This window comes from Vipera ursinii, assembly GCF_947247035.1.
Source record: "Vipera ursinii genome assembly, chromosome: 11".
NCBI classification, from domain to species: domain Eukaryota; kingdom Metazoa; phylum Chordata; class Lepidosauria; order Squamata; family Viperidae; genus Vipera; species Vipera ursinii.
Window position 1 is genome coordinate 11,283,280 of NC_139524.1, and position 23,325 is coordinate 11,306,604.

The 23,325-nt window shown below is 43.0% G+C and overlaps 1 protein-coding gene across 1 annotated transcript in view; it reads left to right on the forward strand.

Moving 5' to 3' along the window:
• Positions 1 to 3,466: 3,466 nt before the first annotated feature.
• The window catches only part of ABHD2 (abhydrolase domain containing 2, acylglycerol lipase), a 203,139-nt gene continuing 183,280 nt past the window's right edge, over positions 3,467 to 23,325 (forward strand). Inside the window, exon 1 of the mRNA XM_083371367.1 lies at positions 3,467 to 3,481. The gene's annotated coding sequence lies outside the window, so the exon portion shown is untranslated. The remainder of the gene's footprint in view (positions 3,482 to 23,325) is intronic.

The following is a 23,325-nucleotide window of genomic DNA, read 5'->3' on the forward strand; positions in this document are numbered from 1 at the left end:
TAATACCAGCTACTAAATGCATGGCCACTGCACAGGTTACAAACACATAGACGTCCCTAGTTTAACTAGATATATTGTAGTTGTGTTCATATGTACCATTATTTCTATGCTTGCATGCTTTCCTATGTGCAAATTACTGGATGTCTAATGGGATACAACATGGCATCCTTCTTGGGGAGAAATTATTCTTCAGAAGTGATACCACTTATCCATTCTGAAGTCAACCAAAAGATCTGAAATTCTGCTAACTTTCCTTTAGTCTACCTTTTATCGATCAATCAGAATAGAGCTGAAAGGAACCTTGGAGGTCTTCTAGTCCAACCCTCTGCTCAAGCAGGAGACCCTATACCAGGGGTCTTCAAACTTGGCCCTTTTATGTCTTGTGGACTTCAACCCCCAGAATTCCTCAGCCAGCCATGTTGGCTGAGGAATTCTGGGAGTTGAAGTCCACAAGTCATAAAAGGGCCAAGTTTGAAGACCCCTGCCCTATACCATTTGAAATAAGTGGCTGTCCAGTCTCTTCTTAAAAATCTGCAGTGATGAAGCACCTACAACTTCTGGAGGCAAGCAGTTCCACTGGCTCATTGTCCTCGCTGTTAGGAAGTTTCTCCTTAATTCCAGGTTGCTTCTCTCCTTGATTCATTTCCAACCATTGTTTCTTGTCTTGCCTTCTGGTGCTTTGGACCCCCTCCTCCTTGTGGCAGCCCCTCAAATATTGGAATACTGCCACCGTTCTTCATATGCTTTTGTCTCCAGGCCCTTAATCATTTCAGTTGCTCTTCTTTGCACTTTGCCCAAAGCCTCAACATCTTTTTTTCTTTTTCTTTTTTTTGTAATGTGGTGACCAAAACTGGATGCAGCATTCCAGGTGTGGTCTTACCAAAGCTTTATAAAGTGATACTAATACCCCATGTGATTTTGATTCTGTGCCTCTGTTTATAGAGCCAAGGATTGTATTAGCTTGCCTGATTTGAGCCACCCCCTATGTAGGATGCGCTGAATATTTATTTCAAAAGCTTATAGCCAGCTTGCAGTAATATCGACTGCATTGCAGACGCTCTCCTTTTCACTCATCCCTTCTTGGTCACAGATTGAGGTGAGATATAGCTACTTTTTTTTCTTTTAAATTAACCCGTGGTCCTCTGAGTCTTATTCCTTGGATCGTACCTTCTTTTTTCAGCCACTTGTGATGTAGAATCTGGCTGGTTTTCCCTCCAGAGGATCCCGGTTTTTGGGAAAAAAATCCTTCATTTTTTGCCCAAGAGCTTTATTTCTTTCCCTCTTTCTTCCTTCCTTCCTCCAAGAGGTCTGGCTCCTACTTTTTCTCCTATTCCTGCCTCCCTCCTTCCCTTCAACCCCCCCCCTCCCTGCCCCACAACTCCAGCCCATGTTTTATTTTTCCTGGATCTTTGCCTACCTGACTCAAAGTTTCATAGGACGATTCCACCAACTATAGCTAGAGGTATCTAAAGAAGGACAGGAGGAGTCTCTGCATCCAGTTGCAGCTCAACGTGGACTGTTATTTCACTCCTTTCCGCATTCATTTCAACTTTCCTTCTAATATTTAACCCTGCTGCTGTTTTTGCTGCTTTCCGACTGAAAAATTTGACACACCAATACCAGGAGCTTCCTTTTGGGTGAGTGTGAGGGGGGATAGAGGGATAAATCAAGATCAAGGTCACACACACACACACACACACACACAGAGAGAGAGAGAAAAGCAGGACATCTGGAGGCTGTGAAGAAGACTTGGCAGGGCTTGTCAAAAAGTTATCCTGTCTTCCTGAAGTGCCACAGACACAACTGCAAGACTTCTAGCGTTCAGTTGGGCATATGGGACTTAACTTCTCGAAGCACTGATTCGTGAAAGGTAAGACGCAGCCTGCTCTTCCCGCTTTTAAATGTCAAGGTGTATGCTTGATAAGTGTTTCTGTAATGATCCTGGGAAGTTGGGTGCCTCTTTTCTCCCTGCTAGACAGCCTTGGGATCCTACAGTGGGAGTGAATGTCTTCAGGTCGTGTTGGAGGCGTCCCAGGTGTAATTGCTCCTCTGAAAAGGGGATGCTGGGCTAAACAGAAGACGCCTTAGCCTCCTCCATCTAACCATGCAGAATGTCTTTTAATGCCTACCTTGAAGGGGGGGCATTTTTTTTCCTTTGCCAACTGTTCCAATTAAGCGGCATCCATGAGCCTTCGCCTGCCGCAACAGAAAAAGTTTGTTCATGATGGATGGATGGATGGATGGATGGGTAGAGGGATGCTGATTGTTGCCAGGCAACCAAGTAAAGGAACAAAACTTACATCCAACTTCTTTCATTCATTTTGTTTTGGGGGTAGTAGGGATGGATTTGTATACTGAAAGAAATGGATAATTGGATGATATTGCTTTACAAGCAAAGTGAAGTCCCATTAGGTAAAGGTAAAGGTTCCCCCGCACATGCGTGCTAGTCGTTTCCAACTCTAGGGGCTGGTGCTCATCTCCATTTCAAAGCCGAAGAGCCAGCGCTTGTCCGAGGACGTCTCCGTGCTCATGTGGCCAGCATGACTAGATGCCAAAGGCGCACGGAACGCTGTTACCTTCCCACCGTAGTGGTCCCTATTTTTCTACTTGCATTTTTACATGCTTTCGAACTGCTAGGTTGGCAGAAGCTAGGATGAGTAACAGGCGCTCACTCTGTTACGCGGCACTTGGGATTCGACCCGCCAAACTGCCGACCTTCTGATCGACAAGCTCAGCGTCCTAACCCACTGAGCCACCGCGTCCCTAATAGAAGTCCCATTAAACTGTGCTAAAAGAGTACCGGGTGGGTGTATGCGTGGGGTGGTGGTGGTGTTCTTTAGCAGCAAACTGATTTGGTCCAGCTCTAGGACCAATCCACCAGGAAGTTATGCTGATTATTGCAGATTCTTATCATTATTATATCGCTATTTCTCCTGCTCCTTTAATCTACTTACAAAGATTTACAAAGGCACCACAAATGGGTCCTTTCCCAAATAATCTACATCTAGACTAGGACCACACTAAGCACTAGTTGCTTTAACTATGGTTTGCTGAATAAAGTATTCACTGGTTCCACACAATGCATTAAACCATAGTTTACAAATCTTGGTTTCGCAGACCATCAAACATCATAGCTTAGCGTAATGTAAAGTGGAGAAACAGAGATGGAGCCAGGAATGTTGCTAATTACAACGGATGGTTTGCAATTAGATCTCTCAAGAGAAGGTAAATATTTATTGGAGTAAAGAAGTTAACAAGTTTGCAAATATGCAACTCTGATGCAGGCACACCTGCATTTTTTTAAAAAAATGGCTTTGGCAGTGTGATAGCCACTTGCACCATTCACGAGCTAAGGAATCAAAGTAGGCCTAATTTTATGTCGTTACCAAGCTTATTAATTGCACAACTACCTCATCTTTACTGTCTTAAAGAATCAGAAATAGATTTTCCCCCTTTTCCTTTATTACAACAACCCTGTGAGGTATGTTAGACTAAGAAATGACTGCCTTGGCATAACAAGCTTATTCAGGTCAAGTAGAAATATCAGAGCTGAATAAGGACATCATATTAAGATGTAGCAGTGTTAATTTTGGTTTTTCTAAGTGCTTTTGGTTTACCTGGTTCTGCAAGTTCACCTCACCTTTTTCATTTATCATGAGAACCTTAAAAATGGGTTAATCCACCAGCTGGGTCAAGGAGTCGTGTGAATATAGGCAGCAATGTCTGATCACCTAGGGCAGGGGTCGGCAACCTCGGCTCTTTTATGACTCGTGGACTTCAACTCCCAGAATTCTGGGAGTTGAAGTCCACGAGTCATAAAAGAGCCGAGGTTGCCGACCCCTGACCTAGGGGAAGCTGCTATTAACAAATGAGGATTTAAATAATCTTCCCATTCAGCGTCAAAGTGCTTGGTTGTTATTCGTTACTAAGGCTGGGTATTAAAAAAATTGTGAAATTACAGATTTATATCTGCAAACCAAGAGTTCTACTGTCCCTTATGCTATGGCCCTGTAATATTTAGAGATTTGTTCTTAGAATGTCGTTATTTGATCTTACTTCGGCCTGTAAACTGTCTGGAAAGATGGTCTATTTGGCAAATGTAAAAAAAAAAACATATACAAATGATGAATGAAAGCATTAAGGGCTGGGGGAGAACATTGGCCTTAGATCCTGCTTTTTAAAAAAAAAAAGTTTCTGGCTGTGAAACATTGATCCTAAATCCCCAGTGAAATCTTACAAGGGTAAAAGTGACTAGGGCTTTTTTTTAAAAAAAAAAAATCCAACAGATCAGCTTAGAATGGCTAAAGACCTACTTTCTTTTTGAATGAATGCACAGAACTCTTTTTTTCGTCAATGTGGTTTCATTTTAAAAGAGAATGTGTCATTTCTTCATGGAGTCGGCTTTTTCAAACCCTCCATTAATCCTGAATGCTTGTATTTTCTGCCTGATGCCAAACCCCTGAACTTTAGCCTTAACCAATTAGAACTATGCTTTGCCCAAAGAGAAAAATGTGACCACGTATTTTTTTAAAAAAGAAAGAAAGAAGAGTGAACATGCATGGATTTGTTCCTTTATTCTGAATTAGCCTGATTCTTTATGTGTTCTTTAAACTTTTTAAAAATTGCTAATGGGTAAGATCCAGGATACGTGTAATCGTTTATTTATAGTTAAAGGAGATTACTTTTCTTCAGAAATAAATCAGTTCGCACCGACCATATTTTTATGGTTTTAAAAATAAGAAATGCTGCCACAGTTTCAGGAAAAGTTTGAAAAGCTTTTTAGAAGTAGCCCAAACCACCCACGGGACACAGTTTCATAGAAATCAGCATTTATATGAATAAAACAACAACAGCAAAGGTTTACACCTCTGGCATAATCACATTTTGGTTCAGTAGATATTCAAGATGTGTATCCTTCTCATGAAAAGAATACCATACAGTAGTTCTCACACAAGTCTCAGACTAAAGTATAGAGACACTTCCTCATTTGTTAAAAAAAACACCCTCTTACAAAAGGGCTTAAAATGTTTGCTGATTTCCTATAATCTGATTTTACAAAGAAAAATACCCACATCCAGGTGTGTATAATCTAACACACTTCTAAAAGTTGCTGCTGTATTGGGATTTTTCAATTTGCTGGGGGGGGGAGGTAATTGTTCAAATTGCTGTTGAAGATTTTTGTGTGTGAGTGTATTTGTCCCTGTTGGCTCCTCGTAACTGCCTCTACAAGTCCTTGCGGTTTTCTTGGCAAGCTTTTTCAGAGGTGCTTTGCCATTGCTTCCCTCCCAGGGCTGAAAGAAAGTGGCTGGCACAAACTCACCTGGACGGCTTTGTGCCTATGGTGAGACTAGAACTCACAGTCTCCTGCTTTCTCACCTGGTGCTGTAACCACTACACCACATACGAAAGCAAAGAAGCTCTTGAATCTGATGACTTCAAGCATGGATTCATTCGTGCAAAAAAATACAGAAATAGTTTGCCCTGCCCTTCTCAGTTCTGCCTAGAGCCCTGGATTTCTCCAGTGATCTCCCATCCAAAGACTGACCAGGCGCAGCCCTGCTTAGCTTACAAACTCAAAGTCAGCACAGCCACATCCAGAGTTGGTCAGCTGATTTTGTCAATTTTAATGAATTGATGTTTAAATGAATTGACTTTTTTTGTCCTTATTTGACTTCTCTTATTAGTATTCCACACAAGGCTCGGTATTCCCTTCAATTGCAAATTGTGCCTCTCAGTTTTAAATAAAAGTCTCCCAAGTCCATCTGTTACTGTAGACTTATCTCCTGCATATCCTTTAGGGACACACCTCCATTTTTTTTCTCTGCACCTATTGAAAACCTACAAAGCCTTTTAACATCATAATGTCTTGCATCCCATTCCAACTTCTGATATTGGAAGGCGCCATTCTTTACTGTCCCAGCATGGCAGGTGATGACCTGGCCTCAAACTGAAGTATCCTGAACCCAAAACAGCAGCGGAAACGGTCTGTTTTGAATTTAGATCTTTTCTTCATTCATATGGCGCTACCAGTAACCTTGTGAGACAGGCTGGGCTGAAATGACTGATTCGAAATTAACCTCAGCTTTGATGGCTGAGGGTAGATTTGAACCAGGATCTCTCTTTTTACAGGTCCAGCCTCTGAAACACTGCATCATGCTGCCTTGATCTAAAGGCCTGTTACAGTTAGTCCATTTAACTGTAAAACTTCCTAACAGATTAGGAAAGGAAGGGTTTTGTCCTTTGGGATGTAGGGACCGAATTATAGGTGATAAACCAGTAATTTTATCAATCCTGACGAAAAGCATTGGAAGCCGGGGGATATTTAAACCCTCAATTCTAAACATGCGAGACACTGCGCAAATTTACAAGTTTTTTTTTATGCTGTAGCTAGGGTCACAGTCTAGCTGGTGGATAAGGACAAAGTGCTGCTGATGAAATGACATTGAATGGCTGAAGGGTTTGTGGCGGTTGCCTTTTCATTGTCGCTGAGATGGGAGAGACTGAGATAGCCTGTTCATTCTGGCAGGACTCCAGGCAGTGTTTTCAGTACAGAAGGCTTATTTCCACTGTTACATCCAAAACGAAACAGCAAAAATTATTCAAGGAAAAATTTTTGCACTGTCATCTGAGGCGAGCCTCATAAGGTCTTGGATTCCTCTACAATCTGCAACCCTTGCATTAAAGTGAGGATCCCAAGCTCATTTGCATCGTCCACAAAATGCTCCTAAACAGGCATGCAAACCTCAGCAGCAAAATGACCAAGAGAAGAGAAGAGAAGAGAAGAGAAGAGAAGAGAAGAGAAGAGAAGAGAAGAGAAGAGAAGAGAAGAGAAGAGAAGAGAAGAGACGGGATAGGATAGGATGGGATAGGATAGGATAGGATAGGATAGGGATAGGATAGGATAGGATAGGATAGGATAGGATAGGATAGGATAGGATAGGATAGGATAGGATAGGATAGGATATTGTCATTGTCATTTTTTACTATGAGCACACTGGCACACATTAAAAATGAAATTCTGTTGCCTGCTCTTAAAAGAAAGTATATATCTACCTATACACATACATAACACACACATATATGTGCTATATACATATATTTATGTGTTTGTGTATGTATATGTACCTGTGTGTGTGTATATATATATATATATATATATATATATATATATATATATATATATATATATATATATATATATAAAGGTAAAGGTTCCCCCGCACATGCGTGCTAGTCGTTTCCAACTCTAGGGGCCGGTGCTCATCTCTGTTTCAAAGCCAAAGAGCCAGCGCTTGTTGTAGTGGTCCCTATTTTTCTACTTGCATTTTTACGTGCTTTCGAACTGCTAGGTTGGCAGAAGCTGAGACGAGTAACAGGCGCTCACTCTGCTACGCGGCACTCGGGATTCGACCCACCAAACTGCCTGCCCTTTCTAGTTATTTTTCTTTGCTTGCTTGCCTGCCTGCTGACTCTCAATCTGGCCTGAAACAAAAGACAGCAGAATTGGAGCCCCCCCTCCCCCCAAGGTTTAAAATCCATTTCGACTCCACTAAGTACAACCCCTTGGCTGGAAACAGTTGAGTTGCCCAGCCCTGTTTTAAGGGAACGGAAAGCTCTGATTTAAGAAGGAACCGTAAAGCTTTGAGACTTTGCATTGGCTGTGCCAATAGAGCATGAATGAGCCAAACGGGCAGGTTTCCAGCTCTTTATGTCTCTAGGAAATTAAGTGACAAATTGCACCTGCCGAAGCTCCTCTTTCTACACATCTGGAAAAAGAAATATGAACGGATGCTTCTCTAGTAGCTTCCTTTCCCACAATTGGATCTCCCATTTTTGTTTGTTCCAACACCGTCTTGTTCCAGCGCCACCTTCATCGGGGGTTCCAAGCCTAAATTCGTGACCTTCTGGGGATTCATTTTATCTAGATCCACTCATGGGGTTCACCTATATCATCGTTTTATGTTTTTATATTCTGCAAGCCCCTGCAAGTTGCATCATATGTGAGCACAGGATTGTGTTGACATGCATATACCTGTAACTCCTTTTCTTCACCTGCGTGTCCCTCTCATGCATTTCTCTTCTACCCTAATGTTGCTCTTGCATACAGGTAGTCCTCGACTTATGGCCACAACTGAGCCCAAAATTTCTGCTGCTAAGGGAGACATTGGTTAAGTGAGTTTGGCCCCAATTTGATGACTTTCCTTGCTACGTTTGTTAAGTGAACCATTGCAGTCCTTCAGCTAGTAACTCGGCTGTGAAGTGGATCGGGCTCCCCGCCTTGACTTTGCTGATCAGAAGGTCACAAAAGGGGGATCCCATGACCCCAGGGCACCGCCGTAAATATGAGTCAGTTGCCAAGCATCTCAATTTTGATCAGGTGGCCATGGGGCTGCTGCAACGGTCGTAAGTGTGAAAAATGGTCACAGATCACTCTTCCCAGTGGCCATTGTAACTTTGAAGAGTCACTAAATGACCTGTTGTAAGTAGAGGACTACCTGTATTAACCTTGATCAGGCAGGGAAAGCGACAAAGCTTTATCTCCCTTATCGTAGAGGAGTTGGTTTTATACTGCCATTTGATGTGAAAGATCAGCAGTTTTCCTTCAACGTAGCTTTCCAATTAAGCCCTGTAGAATTGGCTAACCTGGTTGTGATTCCTTATCTGGTTTAACTTAGGTAGGGCCAACCTCAGTCTTGCGAGTTTAAAAGTTCCTCCTACCTGTCTCCTTTACAGCCTGAGAAATAAGGAAGGTTTCCACCCACCCACTATACAATTGCAGGCTACGGTGTCTCTTAGCTGACCGTTCCCTTGGCAGCAGCATTTTATTTATTTATTTATTTATTTATTTATTTATTTATTTATTTATTTATTTATTTATTTATTTATTTATTTATTTAATAATATTTCTATACCGCCCTTCTCCCGAAGGACTCAGGGCGGTGAACAGGGCAAGAATAAAAATACAAACTACAAAAGTTAAAAATAGATTAAATAAATGCCCACATACTAAAATACATCCATAAAACCTAGTAAAATAAAAATAGCCAATCCCCCCCCCAATCCCCTCATCAGGCCAGGCCAGCTTGTTCAAAAAAGTATGTTTTTAGCTCGCGGCGAAAGGAGCGACGGTCGGGCGCCGTCCGGAGCTCAACCGGTAGCTGGTTCCATAGCTCCGGAGCGCCCACAGAGAAGGATCTCCCCCTGGGGGCCACCAGTCGACATTCTCTGACTGGAGGCACCCTGAGGAGGCCCTCTCTGTGGGAACGCACAGGGCGGAGGGAAGTCGATGCCGGCAGCAGGTGTTCCCTAAGGTACTCCGGACCCCTGCCATGTAGGGCTTTGAATACCATTACTAGTACCTTGAATCTTGAATTTTGCCCTGTCTCTCATGGTCCGTCCTACATAACATTACAGAAATAAAGATAGGATTCAATTATATCTCTTGGGGGGGGGAGAACAGGTAAAATAGCAGGTGAAATATTCCATCCTACCACGACAGATTAAAAAAGAAATGTTTTAAAAATTTCACAACCCTGCAGGATGTAACATCCATCGAGAGCTCTGGTGGCACAGTGGTGAGAATGCAGTATTACAAGCTAGCTCTGCCCACAGCCAGGAGTTTGATCCTGACTAACTCAGGGTTCACTCAGCCTTCCGTCCTTCCGAGGTCGGTAAAATGAGGACCCAGATTGTTTTTGCGGCAACATACTGACACTGTAAGCGCTATCATCTCAGCCACCTGCAGCCAATTTTGGTCACCATGTCACAAAAAAAGATGTTGAGAGTCTGGAAAAAAAAGTTCAGAGAAGAGCAACTAAGATGATCCAAGGCCTGGAGACTAAAACATACAAAGAACGACTGCAGGACTTGGGTTTGGCTAGTCTAAAGAAAAGAGGAAATAGGGGAGACATGATAGCAGTGTTCCTGTATTTGAGGGGCTGCCACAAAAAAGAGAGGGGGTCACGTTATTCACCAAAGCACCAGAGGGCAGGACAAGAAATAATGGTTGGAAACTGACCAAAGAGAGAAGCAACCTGGAATTAAGGAGAAACTTCCTGATAGCGAAGACAATTAACCAGTGGAAAAAGCTTGCTTCCAGAAATCATGAGTGTTCTATCACTGGAAGTTTTTTAAAAAATAGTCACTTGTCTGAGATGGTATAGTTTCTCCTGCTTGTGCAGGGGGCTGGACTAGAAGACCTTCAAGGTCCCTTCCATCTGTATTCTATTCTACTTCTACTTCTATTCTATTCTATTCTATTCTATTCTATTCTATTCTATTCTATTCTAGTCTAGTCTAGTCTAGTCTAGTCTAGTCTAGTCTAGTCTAGTCTAGTCTAGTCTAGTCTATTCTTACAATGGATGAGAGTAAGAGAATAGAATAACAGAGTTGAAAGGGACCTTGGAGGTCTTCTGGTCCAACCCCCTGCCCAAACAGAAGACCGTATGCCAATCTGACTGGCACAAAAGGGATAAATCTTTACCACCCAAGGAGGTACTTACAACTACTGTATGTTATACCACCATAATCTGAAAATCTGCCCTACTCGTACATTGGCTGAATTTTCACATAAAATAGGACAGAGTCATCAATGTGTTATTGAAATGGGCACTACGGCCTAGTTCATCCAGTTTTGGTCACCATAATGTAAAAAAAGATGTTGAGACTCTAGAAAGAGTGGAGAGAAAAGCAACAAAGAGCATTAGGGGACTGGAGGCTAAAACATACAAAGAACGGTTGCTGGAATTGGGGATGTCTAGTCTAATGAAGAGAAGGACAAGGGGGGACATGATAGCAGTCTTCCAGTATCTCAGGGGCTGCCCCAAAGAAGAGCAGGTCAAGCTATTCTCCAAAGCACCAGAGGGCAGGACAAGAAGCAACGCATGGAAACTAACCAAGGAGAGAAGCAACCTAGAACTAAGGAGAAACTTCCTGACAGTTAGAACAATTAACCAATGGAACAACCTGCCTCCAGAAGCTGTGAATGCTCCAACACTGGATGTTTTTAAGAAGAGATTAGGCAGCTATTTGTCTGAAATGATATAGGGCTTCCTGCCTGAGCAGAGGCTTGGACTAGAAACCTCCAAGGTCCCTTCCGATGATGATGATGATGATGATGATGATGATGATGATGATGATGATGATTATATCATTATTTTAACATATTGGATGTTCTATGCCATCATGCCCTTTTTCTTCATTTAGCTATCCCATTTTCTGTGAATGGAGTCGTCCTGTTTTGTTCATCCAGATTTAGAATTTAGCATGTTGCTTCAACTGAGCTCCTGGGAGCTTTTCTAATTGATTCCTAACTTTCCAGTACTGCCAGTCCTAAAAAAAAATCTGGCACATTTCAGACACAATAATTCTGTCTCTGCAACAGTGCAAATGTTCATGGGCACAATAGGGGTATATGCTTGGTGAGGTTATTTTTCAAGACCTTTGAATAAGCAAACTTAGTTTCTCACACACCAAACCAAGACAATGCCCTGCACGGAGCAGACAAAGAACTGGGGCCAAAACAACAGGATGCACTTTTATGCTCTAATTTATGTAACACCACCCATGGACTTTTACGTTTACGTTTACGTTTACGTTTTATTTAATTTATATACCGCCCTTCTCCCTAGGGACTCAGGGCGGTTCACAGGGCGTATAAATAAAAATACAATACTATACAAAAGTTAAAACAGAGATTAAATCAATGCCCAATTAAAAAACAATAATACAATCTAAAATAACAATTTAAAACCCAGCTCCCCCATCAGGCCAGACCGGCCAATTCAAACAAATGGGTCTTCAGACCACGACGGAAAGTTCGGAGGTCCGATGCCGTCCGGAGCTCCACCGGCAGTTGGTTCCACAAAGCCGGGGCACCCACAGAGAAGGCTCTCCCCCTGGGGGCCGCCAGTCGGCATTCCCTGACCGGAGGCACCCTGAGGAGGCCCTCTCTGTGGGAACGCACAGGGCGGAGGGGAGTTGAAGCCGGCAGCAGGTGGTCCCCGAGGTACCCCGGACCCATGCCATGTAGGGACTTAAAGATCATAACCAAGACCTTGAACCTCACCCGGAAGACAACTGGCAACCAATGCAGCTCGCGGAGCAAAGGTGTAACATGGGAGTACCGGGAAACTCCCAAGACAACTCTCGCGGCCGCATTCTGTACCAGTTGGAGCCTCCGAGTGGTCTTCAAGGGAAGCCCCATGTAGAGAGCATTACAGTAGTCAAGGCGAGAGGTCACGAGCGCATGAGTGACCGTGCACAGGGCATCCCGGTCCAGATAGGGCCGCAACTGGCGCACCAGGCGAACCTGGGCAAAAGCCCCCCTAGTCACGGCCACTACATGATCTTCTAGGGTAAGCCGTGAATCTAGGAGGACTCCCAAGTTGCGAGCCCTATCCACGGGGGGTAAGAGCTCACCCCCCATAGAAAGAGATGGAACATTTTGAATGTCCCGGGATGCCGGAATGCACAGCCACTCAGTCTTGTCAGGGTTGAGCTGAAGTCTGTTCCTCCCCATCCAGACCCGAACCGCCTCCAGGCAACGGGACATCACAGCGAGGGCATCACTGGGGTGGTTTGGGGTCGAAAAGAAAAGTTGGGTATCATCGGCATATTGATGATACCCAACTCCAAAACCACGAATGATCTCACCCAGCGGTTTCATGTAGATGTTGAACAGGAGAGGCGAGAGAACCGACCCCTGAGGAACTCCACAAACGAGAGACCTAGGGGCCGATCTCTGCCCCCCTGCCAACACCGACTGCGAACGTCCCAGGAGATAGGAGGAGAACCACCGAAGAACCGTGCCTCCCACTCCCAATCCCCTGAGACGCCGCAGCAAGATACCATGGTCGATGGTATCGAAAGCCGCCGAGAGGTCTAATAGGACTAGGACAGAGGAATATCCCCTGTCCCGAGCCCTCCAGAGATCATTCACCAGAGCGACCAATGCCGTCTCCGTGCTGTACCCGGGCCTGAAACCCGATTGGTAGGGGTCCAGATAATCCGCTTCATCCAGGACCAGAGGGAGCTGATGCGCCACCACACTCTCAACAACCTTCGCAAGAAAGCGAAGGTTGGAGACTGGACGAAAGTTGTTCAATACAGCTGGGTCCAAGGCAGGCTTCTTGAGGAGAGGTCTCACCACCGCCTCCTTCAAGACGGTGGGGAAATAACCCTCACTCAAAGAAGCAGATATAACCGCCTGGAGCCAGCCTCGTGTCCTCTCCCTAGCTGCATAAACCAGCCAGGAAGGGCACGGATCCAACAAACATGTGGAGGAGCTCAGCCTCCCCATAATCCTGTCCACTTCATCAGGGGTCACAGAATCAAACTCTTCCCAGATAACATTGACAAGACCGTCCGTGTCCTGATCGCCTGACTCTGCCCAGCTGGAGTCCAAACCGGTCCGAATCCGAGCGATTTTATCCGACAGATGTTGACTAAATTCCTCAGCACGACCCTGCAAGGGATCCTCCCTCACCTCCTGATTAAGGAGCGAGCGAGTCACCCTAAACAGGGCGGCCGGGCGATTATCTGCGGACGCAATGAGGGTAGAGAAGTAATTACACCTCGCCACCCTCATCGCTGCGAGATAAGACCTAATATAGGTTCTTAACCGCAACCGGTCGGGTTCGGATCGGCTCGACCTCCAACAGCTCTCTAGGCCCCGTTTCCGATCTTTTATAGAAACATCATTCAATTCAGGGTTCCTCCTGCCGAATTTATAGGCTGTGTTTTAAAATTGGGGTTACTATTAATCCAGCCTCCTATTCCCATGCTCGTTTTGTCCCAATCCAGGAGAAATTCAAATACAGCCAGACAAATGGAACAAGGTGATTTGCATCTATCCCAGCCTCCATTATTTGCTCACTTTATGTGGGAAGCACTGCATAAGTTTCCTTGGTGCTTGGCTTAAAAATAATAATAATAATAATATTGGCACAGCCTAGCCTTTTTTTTACAAGGTGGCACATTGGTATGCAGCTAGAATTCACCCTCCAAGCATCTTCAGCGCCTTCATCTCATTTTAGAGGTCAACGGGCAGGTTCATTGGCTTTAAATAAGACATTTCTTGATTCTCCAAATCTGTCTGTTGCTGCTGCTTCTTTTTCTTTCCCAAAGTTGCATTGGGGGTGAGTGTTTGGCTGTTACAAAGTTTCCCCTTCTCACAATTTGGTCGTCTCCTCAAAGGCCTCCACCACAACAGCCGTGTTGCCCATCATGCCAGAAGACATGATGAAAACTCTTTAATTTCACAACATATGGACAGACTTAACCATAGCTCTAATTGTGACCATCCTAGATCAAGTCAAATCCAAAAACCTCAGGGAATATCTAGAAACCTTGCACTCTTGACAAATTAGCCATCAACAGACACATAAAAACAATGATGACAACTTTCCTTAATGATCTTAAAGTGGAAACTATCACAGAATGAGGTGTATGGCAAGACGATACAATATCACGTATCCCTTTTTCTCAGCCTGTCTTGAAGACATATTTCACAAACTAGACTGGGCAAAAGATGGACTAAAAATCAATGGCGCCTATTTAAATCACTTCAGATTTGCAGATGATGCTGTTCTCTTCTCACAAGACCCAGAAGAGCTACAAAGACACATACAAGGGCTCCACGAAACAGGAGAACCGTTTGGCTTAAATATAAACGTGAAAAAGAGCCCTAATAATAAATTTACTAAATAAAGAATATATGTATATATATATATGGCTAACGGATCTCAATGGCATATTAAATGTGGTTGGGAGGCATTTGACAAGCTAAGCATAATTTTCAAGAAAAACCTCCCCTGATGCCCAAAGAGAAAGATTTTCGATCTAACATATGCTGGTGAAACATGGACACTAACCTCACAATTGATACAAAAGCTAGGAATGGCGCAAAGAACCATGGAACGCTACATGTTTGGCATTGCAAAATAAGATAGAAAGACTCGCACATGGATTAGAGAACAAACGAAAGTATACAATATCACCAAGAGAGTAAAAGAATTGCATTGGAAATGGCCTGGTCACATAGCAAGAAGAACTGAGGGCAGGTGGACCAAGGCAGTCATACGTAGAATGGATCCCACTTGATCAAAAGCATCTGTGAAAGTGATCTAAAACAAGATGGACTGATGACATCAGCAAGTATTGCAGGCCCAATTGGCAAAAGAAAGCTCAGAACTTATAATGCCGCTTGGGGTGTGTGTGAAAAAGCCCTAATAAGCAGGCATATACATAGAATGAAGGCTACTGCTAAGTTTGTAAGCCGCCCTGAGTCTTCGGAGAAGGGTGGGATATAAATGGAATTAAAATAAATAAATAAATAAATAAATAAACTGTAAGGGTTGGAAACATGTGGAAGAGGCCTTCATCCTGCAGTGGATAGAGAATGGCTAAGATGATGATGATGATGATGATGATGATGATGATGATGATGGCGATGATGATGATGATGATGATGGCGATGATGATGATACATGTAGACATTAACAACCTCTATAGACTATGCAAAAGAGACAATCAACCAGCCCAAAAGGGAACAAAAGACCCAAGCACTTCTCCACCAGCAATCAGCTTAGATTTACTCCAAGAACAATATTTATTTATTTATTTAACAATATCAGACCAACCATCAAGTAAACAAAACCCCAATCAAGGAATTGCCAAACAAGCCAGCAGTAAAGAGAACCTCTAAGACCACCCCCACCAACGCTGACAGGGCAAGCCACTAGAACAGGGGTCCCCAACCCCCGGTCTGTGGACCAGTACCGGGCCACAGCATGCCAGCAACCAGGCCACACAAACAAGCAAAACCCCATCCGTGGGATGCAGTCAGCACACAAAACCACATCCCCTCCGGTCCATGGAAAAACCTCTCTCCACGGAACTGGTCCCTGGTGCCCAAAAGGTTGGGGACCTCTGCACGAGAATATAAAGAGAGGGCGAACCCCACTCCTTACTAGCACTGATGGTGTTGCCTAGTTTGGGTAAGGAAAGATCTGCAAGGAAACAAGCAAGTTCAGAAAACAGCAAGGACCCCTCATGTTGCACTTTCCACAGCCAACGTCTCTGCAACAGCAACAAATGTTGTGTTCGTCTCATGCTGGTGATGACCTATAAAGCCCTAAATGGCATGGGCCTGGATTATCTTAGGGAGCACCTGCTGCCAGCATCAACTTCCCATCGTCCTGTGCGCTGCCACAGGGAGGGCCTCCTTAGGGTGCCGCCGGTCAGGGAGTGCCGGCGGGTGATCCCCAGAGGGAGAGCGTTCTCTGTGGGCACACCTGCCCTATGGAATCAGCTGCCTTCATTCGTTTCGCCGGGACCTGAAAACCTGGTTCTTTGATCTATCTGGTCTGAGGGGTTTTAAGTTTTAAACTTTGCCTTAATTGGTTGGGCTATTAATTAATTTAATTCATTTTAATTTTATTTCTATTTTAACTTTTATTTTGTCTTTTAAATTTTGCCCTGTAAACCGCCCTGAGTCCTTTGGGAATAGGGCGGTATATAAAACTAATTAATTAAATAAATAAATAAATAAAAAATAAACACACTGCCAGCTTTTGGCTGCTGTGGAGAAGCAGAGACCCTTTAAAAGTTCTTTTTAAAAAGTTTCACTCTCTTTCTGAAGAGGGCAAGAGAGAAGGGTGGCAGGCTGGCTGGGACGGTGTTGAAGTGGAGTGAGCGAGTCCTTCCATATGAAATTAACCCAAGCAAGATGCAACAGCGTGGAAATCGTAGCATTTGCTTTTGAAATAACTCCCTGTTCACCTTGGAAGGGAGAAGAACAGTTCACCCTATGTGTGCATAACGAGAACTACTCCGGCCTCCATCCATCTGTGTGTGCAAAGGGAACGGGTGTGAGCAGCTGTTTCTGCCCATCTTCCCTCAATAGACTTACAGTGCAGACATATAGAAGCTTTTTTGTTGAGCCATGGAATACATGGGGCCTTTTTTAAACTCCATAATAGGGATCATCCAGCTTTTTTTTTACAAAAAAAAACCTGTTCATAGCGGCTGCGCATGCACACACAAACTTCTGTGTTTGAGACTGTGTCTCATGGAAATTCCCTCCTGTTCTGTACAAATGGGTGAATTGTGTCTTCTTTAGATTGCGTGCTGTTATACATTAAAGAAATTCAAGAGGTGGTTCCTGTGCTTGCCATAGGCCAGCTATCTTCACATGGAACACCAGGTTGTGTTCCAATGGGACTGGGTTGCTTGGGGTTCAGTACACTGTGAGATCCTTGCCATGGTCTAAGAAGGAATAGGTGGAAGATCATGAAACAGAGGTCCAACTTGGAACCAAAGAGAAGTTTCCTGAGAGTGAGAACAATTAATCAGTGGAATGGCTTGCGTCTGAAATTGTGGATGCTCCCTCACTAGAAATTGTCAAGAAGAATTGGAAGCCATTGCTCTGGAATGGTATAGAGCAGTGGTCTTCAAACTTGGCCCTTTTACGACTTGTGGACTTCAACTCCCAGAATTCCTCAGCTAGCGTGCCCGGCTGAGGAATTCTGGAAGTGGAAGTCCACAAGTCATAAAAGGGCCAAGTTTGAAGACCTCTGGTATTTAGTCTCCTGCTTGAGCAGGGAGTTGGACCAGAAGACCTCCAAGGTCCCTTCCAACTCTGTTATTCTATGTTCTATGGTCTTAGCTTTATGGGTGAAATAGGTAAACATAATGTTTGCTAAAAAGATAAAGGTAAAGGTTCCCCCACACATGCGTGCTAGTCGTTTCCAACTCTAGGGGCCGGTGCTCATCTCTGTTTCAAAGCCGAAGAGCCAGCGCTTGTCCGAGGACGTCTCTGTGGTCAGGTGGCCGGCATGACTAGCCGCCAAAGGCGCATCGAACGCTGTTACCTTCCCATTGTAGTGGTCCCTATTTTTCTACTTGCATTTTTATGTGCTTTTGAACTGCTAGGTTGGAAGAAGCTGGGACGAGTAACAGGCGCTCACTCTGCTACGCGGCACTCAGGATTCGACCCGCCAAACTGCTGACCTTCTGATCGACATGCTCAGCGTCCTAACCCACTGAGCCACCGCGTCCCTTATAATGTTTGCTAGTCTAGTTTTTATTTCAGTTTCCTGACGCTGGACTCAATCTTAGGCTCTGATTTACTTCGAGTATCTATCCTGTTGTTTGGAGTTTATCTCTGACCTAGGTCTGCCTTCTAATTGAGTATTCAGCTAATTGTGAGCTTATTTATCTCTCTTCACTTACTATAGGTGCAACAGGACATTTTCCTCCTTGACCCAATGATTGGCATCAGAAGCATTGGAAAAGATAATTTTCTGAGTGGCCTTGATGGCTGTTAGGGCACTGGAAAAACTATATTTCCTCTAGTAACAGAAAAGTGATTACCTCCAGACTCTGGAGAGCTGGAAAGAAACACACACACAAACACACACACACAAACACACACACACACACACACACACACACCAGTAAAATGAAAGGAAGAAGAGCAGCTGAGCTAAGGAGTGAAATTCCAGGAGAACAGACATTTCAAAGCAAGTGTTATCTTTTGGCAAATTTTAGGAATGACGTTTAGAGAAATACGATATTACAACTGAAATCCTATTGGCTCTAGTAGTCTGATGCCAGAACATCACAGAAGTCCACTTTCTACTTGTATATACTTCCATGGAAAAGCATCTAAAAACATTTTCACAGAAGATAACAGAATTTTTTTTAAAAAAATCCCATTTATATCCCGCCCTTCTCCGAAGACTCAGGGCGGCTTACAATCTAAGAAGCACAAATCAATGTGCTTAGCAATAGCCTTCATTCTATGTATATGCCTGCTTATTAGGGCTTTTGGGGGGCCCCAAGCGGCATTATTACAAAGTCAGCTTATTGCCCCCAACAATCTGGGTCCTCATTTTACCTACCTCGGAAGGATGGAAGGTTGAGTCAACCTTGAGCCTGTTGGGACTCGAACCTGCATTAATTGCAGGCAGCTGGTCTTACTTAAGGAGGCATTAGCCCACTGCTCCACCAAGGAAGGGACCTCAGAGGTCTTCTAGTCCAACCCCCTGCTCAGGCAGGAAACCCTATTTCAGACAAATGGTTGTCCAATCTCTTCTTAAAAACCTCCAGTGTTGGAATACCCACAACATCTGGAAGCACGAAATGGCCAGAGAAAATATTTCTAGTGATACCAAATATGTATAAATTATGTACTCGCTGGACAATTTGTACAAATTGTTACTCTTTGGTTTAAGATGCGTGGGAAGGGTGGCCAGGAAAGGGTGTGACTTTATCTAAAATTTGATAAATGTGATGCCTTTCAAGGCACAGGGAAGAGCTAAAGTTGTCGTAAAACACAAGGAGTGAGACAAGTATCTGCAAGATGAGAAATGCAGAGAGGTGTGAAATTTCTACGACAAAGGGGTCTTTAGAAAGAGTACCCAGGGCAGGGCGCTTTGGGATCCACCCAAACCACAGCCTGCACTGGGCAAGCAGACAGAAGCTTCTTTATGAAGCAGAAAACCTTCGTGTCTGTCTCCCTGTTAAGCCACGAAAAAGTCAAGTTGGGTTTTAATTCTAGGCGTGGCCATCTCCAGCCATTTCGTTCATCTGTGGTTTAAATGCAGTTGTGACTCATTCCACTTTTTATCCAGAAGTCTGCCCACTGGAAAATAATTTATTCTTAAAAAAAACAAAAACTCTGTAATGAGAAGGTTGTTCCATCCACTTTCAGTGTTGTACAAAATGGTTCTTCTAAGCATCTCTATGAGTCATTTGACATAACAACGGCCATCTTGTTTTTGGAAAGGGTGAAGCTGTCCATGGTGCTCTTCTCCATCCTGGAGACTCCCAGATAGATAAATTTCATCTCCCATAATTCTCAGCCCTTTGGGGGCAGCGTTAAACATTCTGGAATTAAATTCTCCACAAACTCTACACATTCAGAGGTGTCCTAGTTGAGAAAAGCTATTCAGGAGAAAATGTTTCAGCCTAGTTCAAGGCAATAGATCCAGATCTAGACTGCAGTCTAGATAATAAATTAGCCAAGTAACAGTTTCAAATATCAGAAGCTTAGAGCTCAGGGTAGTTAGTTTGGAATTTTTGTGTTTGTAAGAGTGTACTTATTCAGTGTTAGTTATGGAAAGGTTAGTGATATTGTAAGTAATAATTTAAATATCAGAATTACAGACCTCAGTGATTTATGATTAGTTCCTTTGTAGCAGGGAAAGGATGTCATGCTTCAACTAATTAATAATTAAATTTACATTGCCTTGAACTCTTCGTTATTAGTGTTGTGTTTGAATAAGAATGCACTCATTCAGTGTTAGTTATGGAAAGATTGGTGATATTGTGCTGAAATGATATTCACATTGACTGGCGCAGCTGTGTTTTTATTGTTTGCTTTCCATAATGACTGGTTGCTGCTGTTTTTATATTACTATTGCTTTTGACATGGTTGTTTTGCTCGTAATCATGTTCCTAGACTGCTTTGGTAGTAACCATAGAAGCTGAAATAAAACGGAACAAAATGAATGAAGATCTCACTGGAAGCGAGGGTGATTTAATTATTTTTTTTAAAAAAGAAGGTCTAATGAACATTTGCAAATGGCTTAAGAATGCGCAGTTAACACAATTCAAATGCGAAAGCAACAGATTCACAGCTAGGAAAAAAAAACCCCTCAGTGCTTAGTTTATTTGTAAAATGTCTCTCTTTTGCATATCTCCCTTTAAGAAACGGAATGTAAGAAAAAAGTTGGCTTCCCCAAGCTGCAAGTTAATTTACTGAGTGAACTCTAGCCAGACTGGTGGCACTTTTCAAGGCAATGCTTCATTCTGGGCCTTAGCTGACAGATCAGTAAGGAAGGACATCCCCCAAATAATTGAGGCAACTGATGTACTTTTCCTTCCATGACCCAGAACAAACAGCTGTCAACTTTTTTAGTTTTGACTTTGGCTGTTTCTGTGCTCTAACAGTTTGATTGATTCCAAGAAGGCCCAGTAAAGAATAGTAGCAAAACAAGGAAAGATTTCCCCCCCAACCCGCCAACTCCACCTCCCCACCCCACCCCATGCCCCTCCTCCAAAAAAAGAACAGGCTTAATCCAAAGTAATTATTTATGTCCTGGGTCCATGGATAGAAAGAGGCAGGACTAGCTGGAATACACTGAGTTCAGCAGACCTGCACAAATTTTGACTTGCTAAGTGGGACATATGGAGGCAGCCTTTGGGGAACACACTAAACCTGTTTCTTGACTAACTCCTGTTCTTCTGGGTTTGTAAAATACACTGAGCTGTAAATTAACCGACTGAGCAGGAGCTTTCTACAAAAGCTCTAAGCAACAAGCTGAAGAAATCAAGTTTAAGTCTGGCTAGACATGCCATGTCATTAGGAATGAACCAATTATCTGATTTTGTTATATTGTGCTGCAAAATATAAAATATAAGGTGTTTTCCATGCATTTATCTTATCACAATGTGCAGCCAAAATGGGCCAACTTGCCACACCCAACTTGCTGTGGGACAACTCGCCTGGGACAATTCAACAAATACAAAAGCTAAATCAATTTCAGCAGAACTGTGGCCTATAATAATAAAATAGAGTGATAAGTGATTGATTGTGTGCCATCAAGTAGATGTTGAATCTTAGCCAATGTATGGATAGATCTTCTCCAGGATGTTGTCAACCTCCTCCTTCTGGGAGGAGGTTTTGAAGTATTTCTAGCAGGACTACTAGATTCTGCAACAGCTTTGTTCCTTATGCAATCCGACTTGTAAATTTGCAGATTCTTCTTCTCTTTTTTTTTGGCCATGTATAACTATATATCCAAACTAGACTGTGCTGTTTCTCTATGTCGTGTGTGTGTGTGTGTGTGTGTGTGCGTGCATGGGTATATCCATAATCTTTTGTCATGTTTACCAAGTATATACTGGAGGTAGTTACTTTTTGAGAGCTGAATGCAACAAAATTTCATTTTAATGTATGGTGATTAGCAGTGCTTTTTTTGTAAAAGAAAAAGGTGCCAGAACTCACACGTCATGCAACCTGCCTTGCCTACCCTACAAGGTTCCATCTAAAAAAGGTGCCGGAACTCCGTTCTGAGCGTTCTATGAGAAAAAAAGCCCTGGTGATTAGTGTACATTTAAAGTGACAATGAAATTGTTGTTCTGTTCTATTCCTATTCCTATTCCTATTCCTATTCCTACTTCTATTCCATTCCATTCCATTCTATATCCTATTGCCTATTCTATTCTATTCTATTCTATTCTATTCTATTCTATTCTATTCTATTCTATTCTATTCTATTCTATTCTATTCCCTAACCTGGCACTTCAAGTCCAATGGTGCAACAAATCATCTTGTGGCTGGTTGGCTTTTTCGTCTTTTTCATTCCACCTTTCTCAGACTAGCATCTCTAGACAGTGGATAGAATAGAATATGAACTGGAAGGGACAGGATGCCTAATCAGATACAACATGGCAACCTTCTTGGGGAGAAATTGTTCTTTAGAAGTGATGCAATTTATCCATATCAGTAGAGTCTAAACCCAACCAAAAGATCTGAAATTGTGCTAACTTTCCTTTAACCTATCTTTAACCAATCAATGAGAATAGAACTGAAAGGGACTTTGGAGGTCTTCTAGTCCAGCCCCCTGCTCATTTCAGACAAGTGACTGTCCAGTCTCTTCTTAAAAACGTCCAGTGATGAAGCACCTACAACTTCTGGAGGCAAGCAGTTCCACTGGTTAATTGTCCTCACTGTTAGGAAGTTTCTCCTTAATTCCAGGTCTTTCTATAATTCATCCAGGTTTGGTCATTTGTGCTGGATTAAATTGAGGATTAGTTTATTCTATGATCCATTCATTTTCTCCATGATCGAGAAACTGATTGTGGTGGATATAACAGGCTTGACAGAAGAAAAAAAAATCTCAGTGGTAAAATGTTTGGAGAATTTCATTTGCATTTGGGGAAAAAAATCATGCAATTGCTTCTACCTTCTCCGCCTTCATTCCCCATCTGACCAGAACTAAATTGGAGAATTTTGAAAGATGATTTCTATATTTTTATGGGCCTTCCTAGAAATCCAATAATGTATGATTTGGTATTTTAAATATACTTTATTGTCTGGTTCAGGTTGACCCCCATTCTCTTCTCCACTTATGCTCTTAAGCCAATTCTACTTTAATATCAACTTATGCCTCATTAGGTAACTGGATATGAAGCCAGCTGAGCTTCTGCTGGTTTTTATAGTGAAATTTCAGCTCACTGGGAAGAAAATGTTTTTTTCTGAATCACTTTTGATTTTCTGATCTAATGGGATGCTTTCTTGTGGACATAATCAGA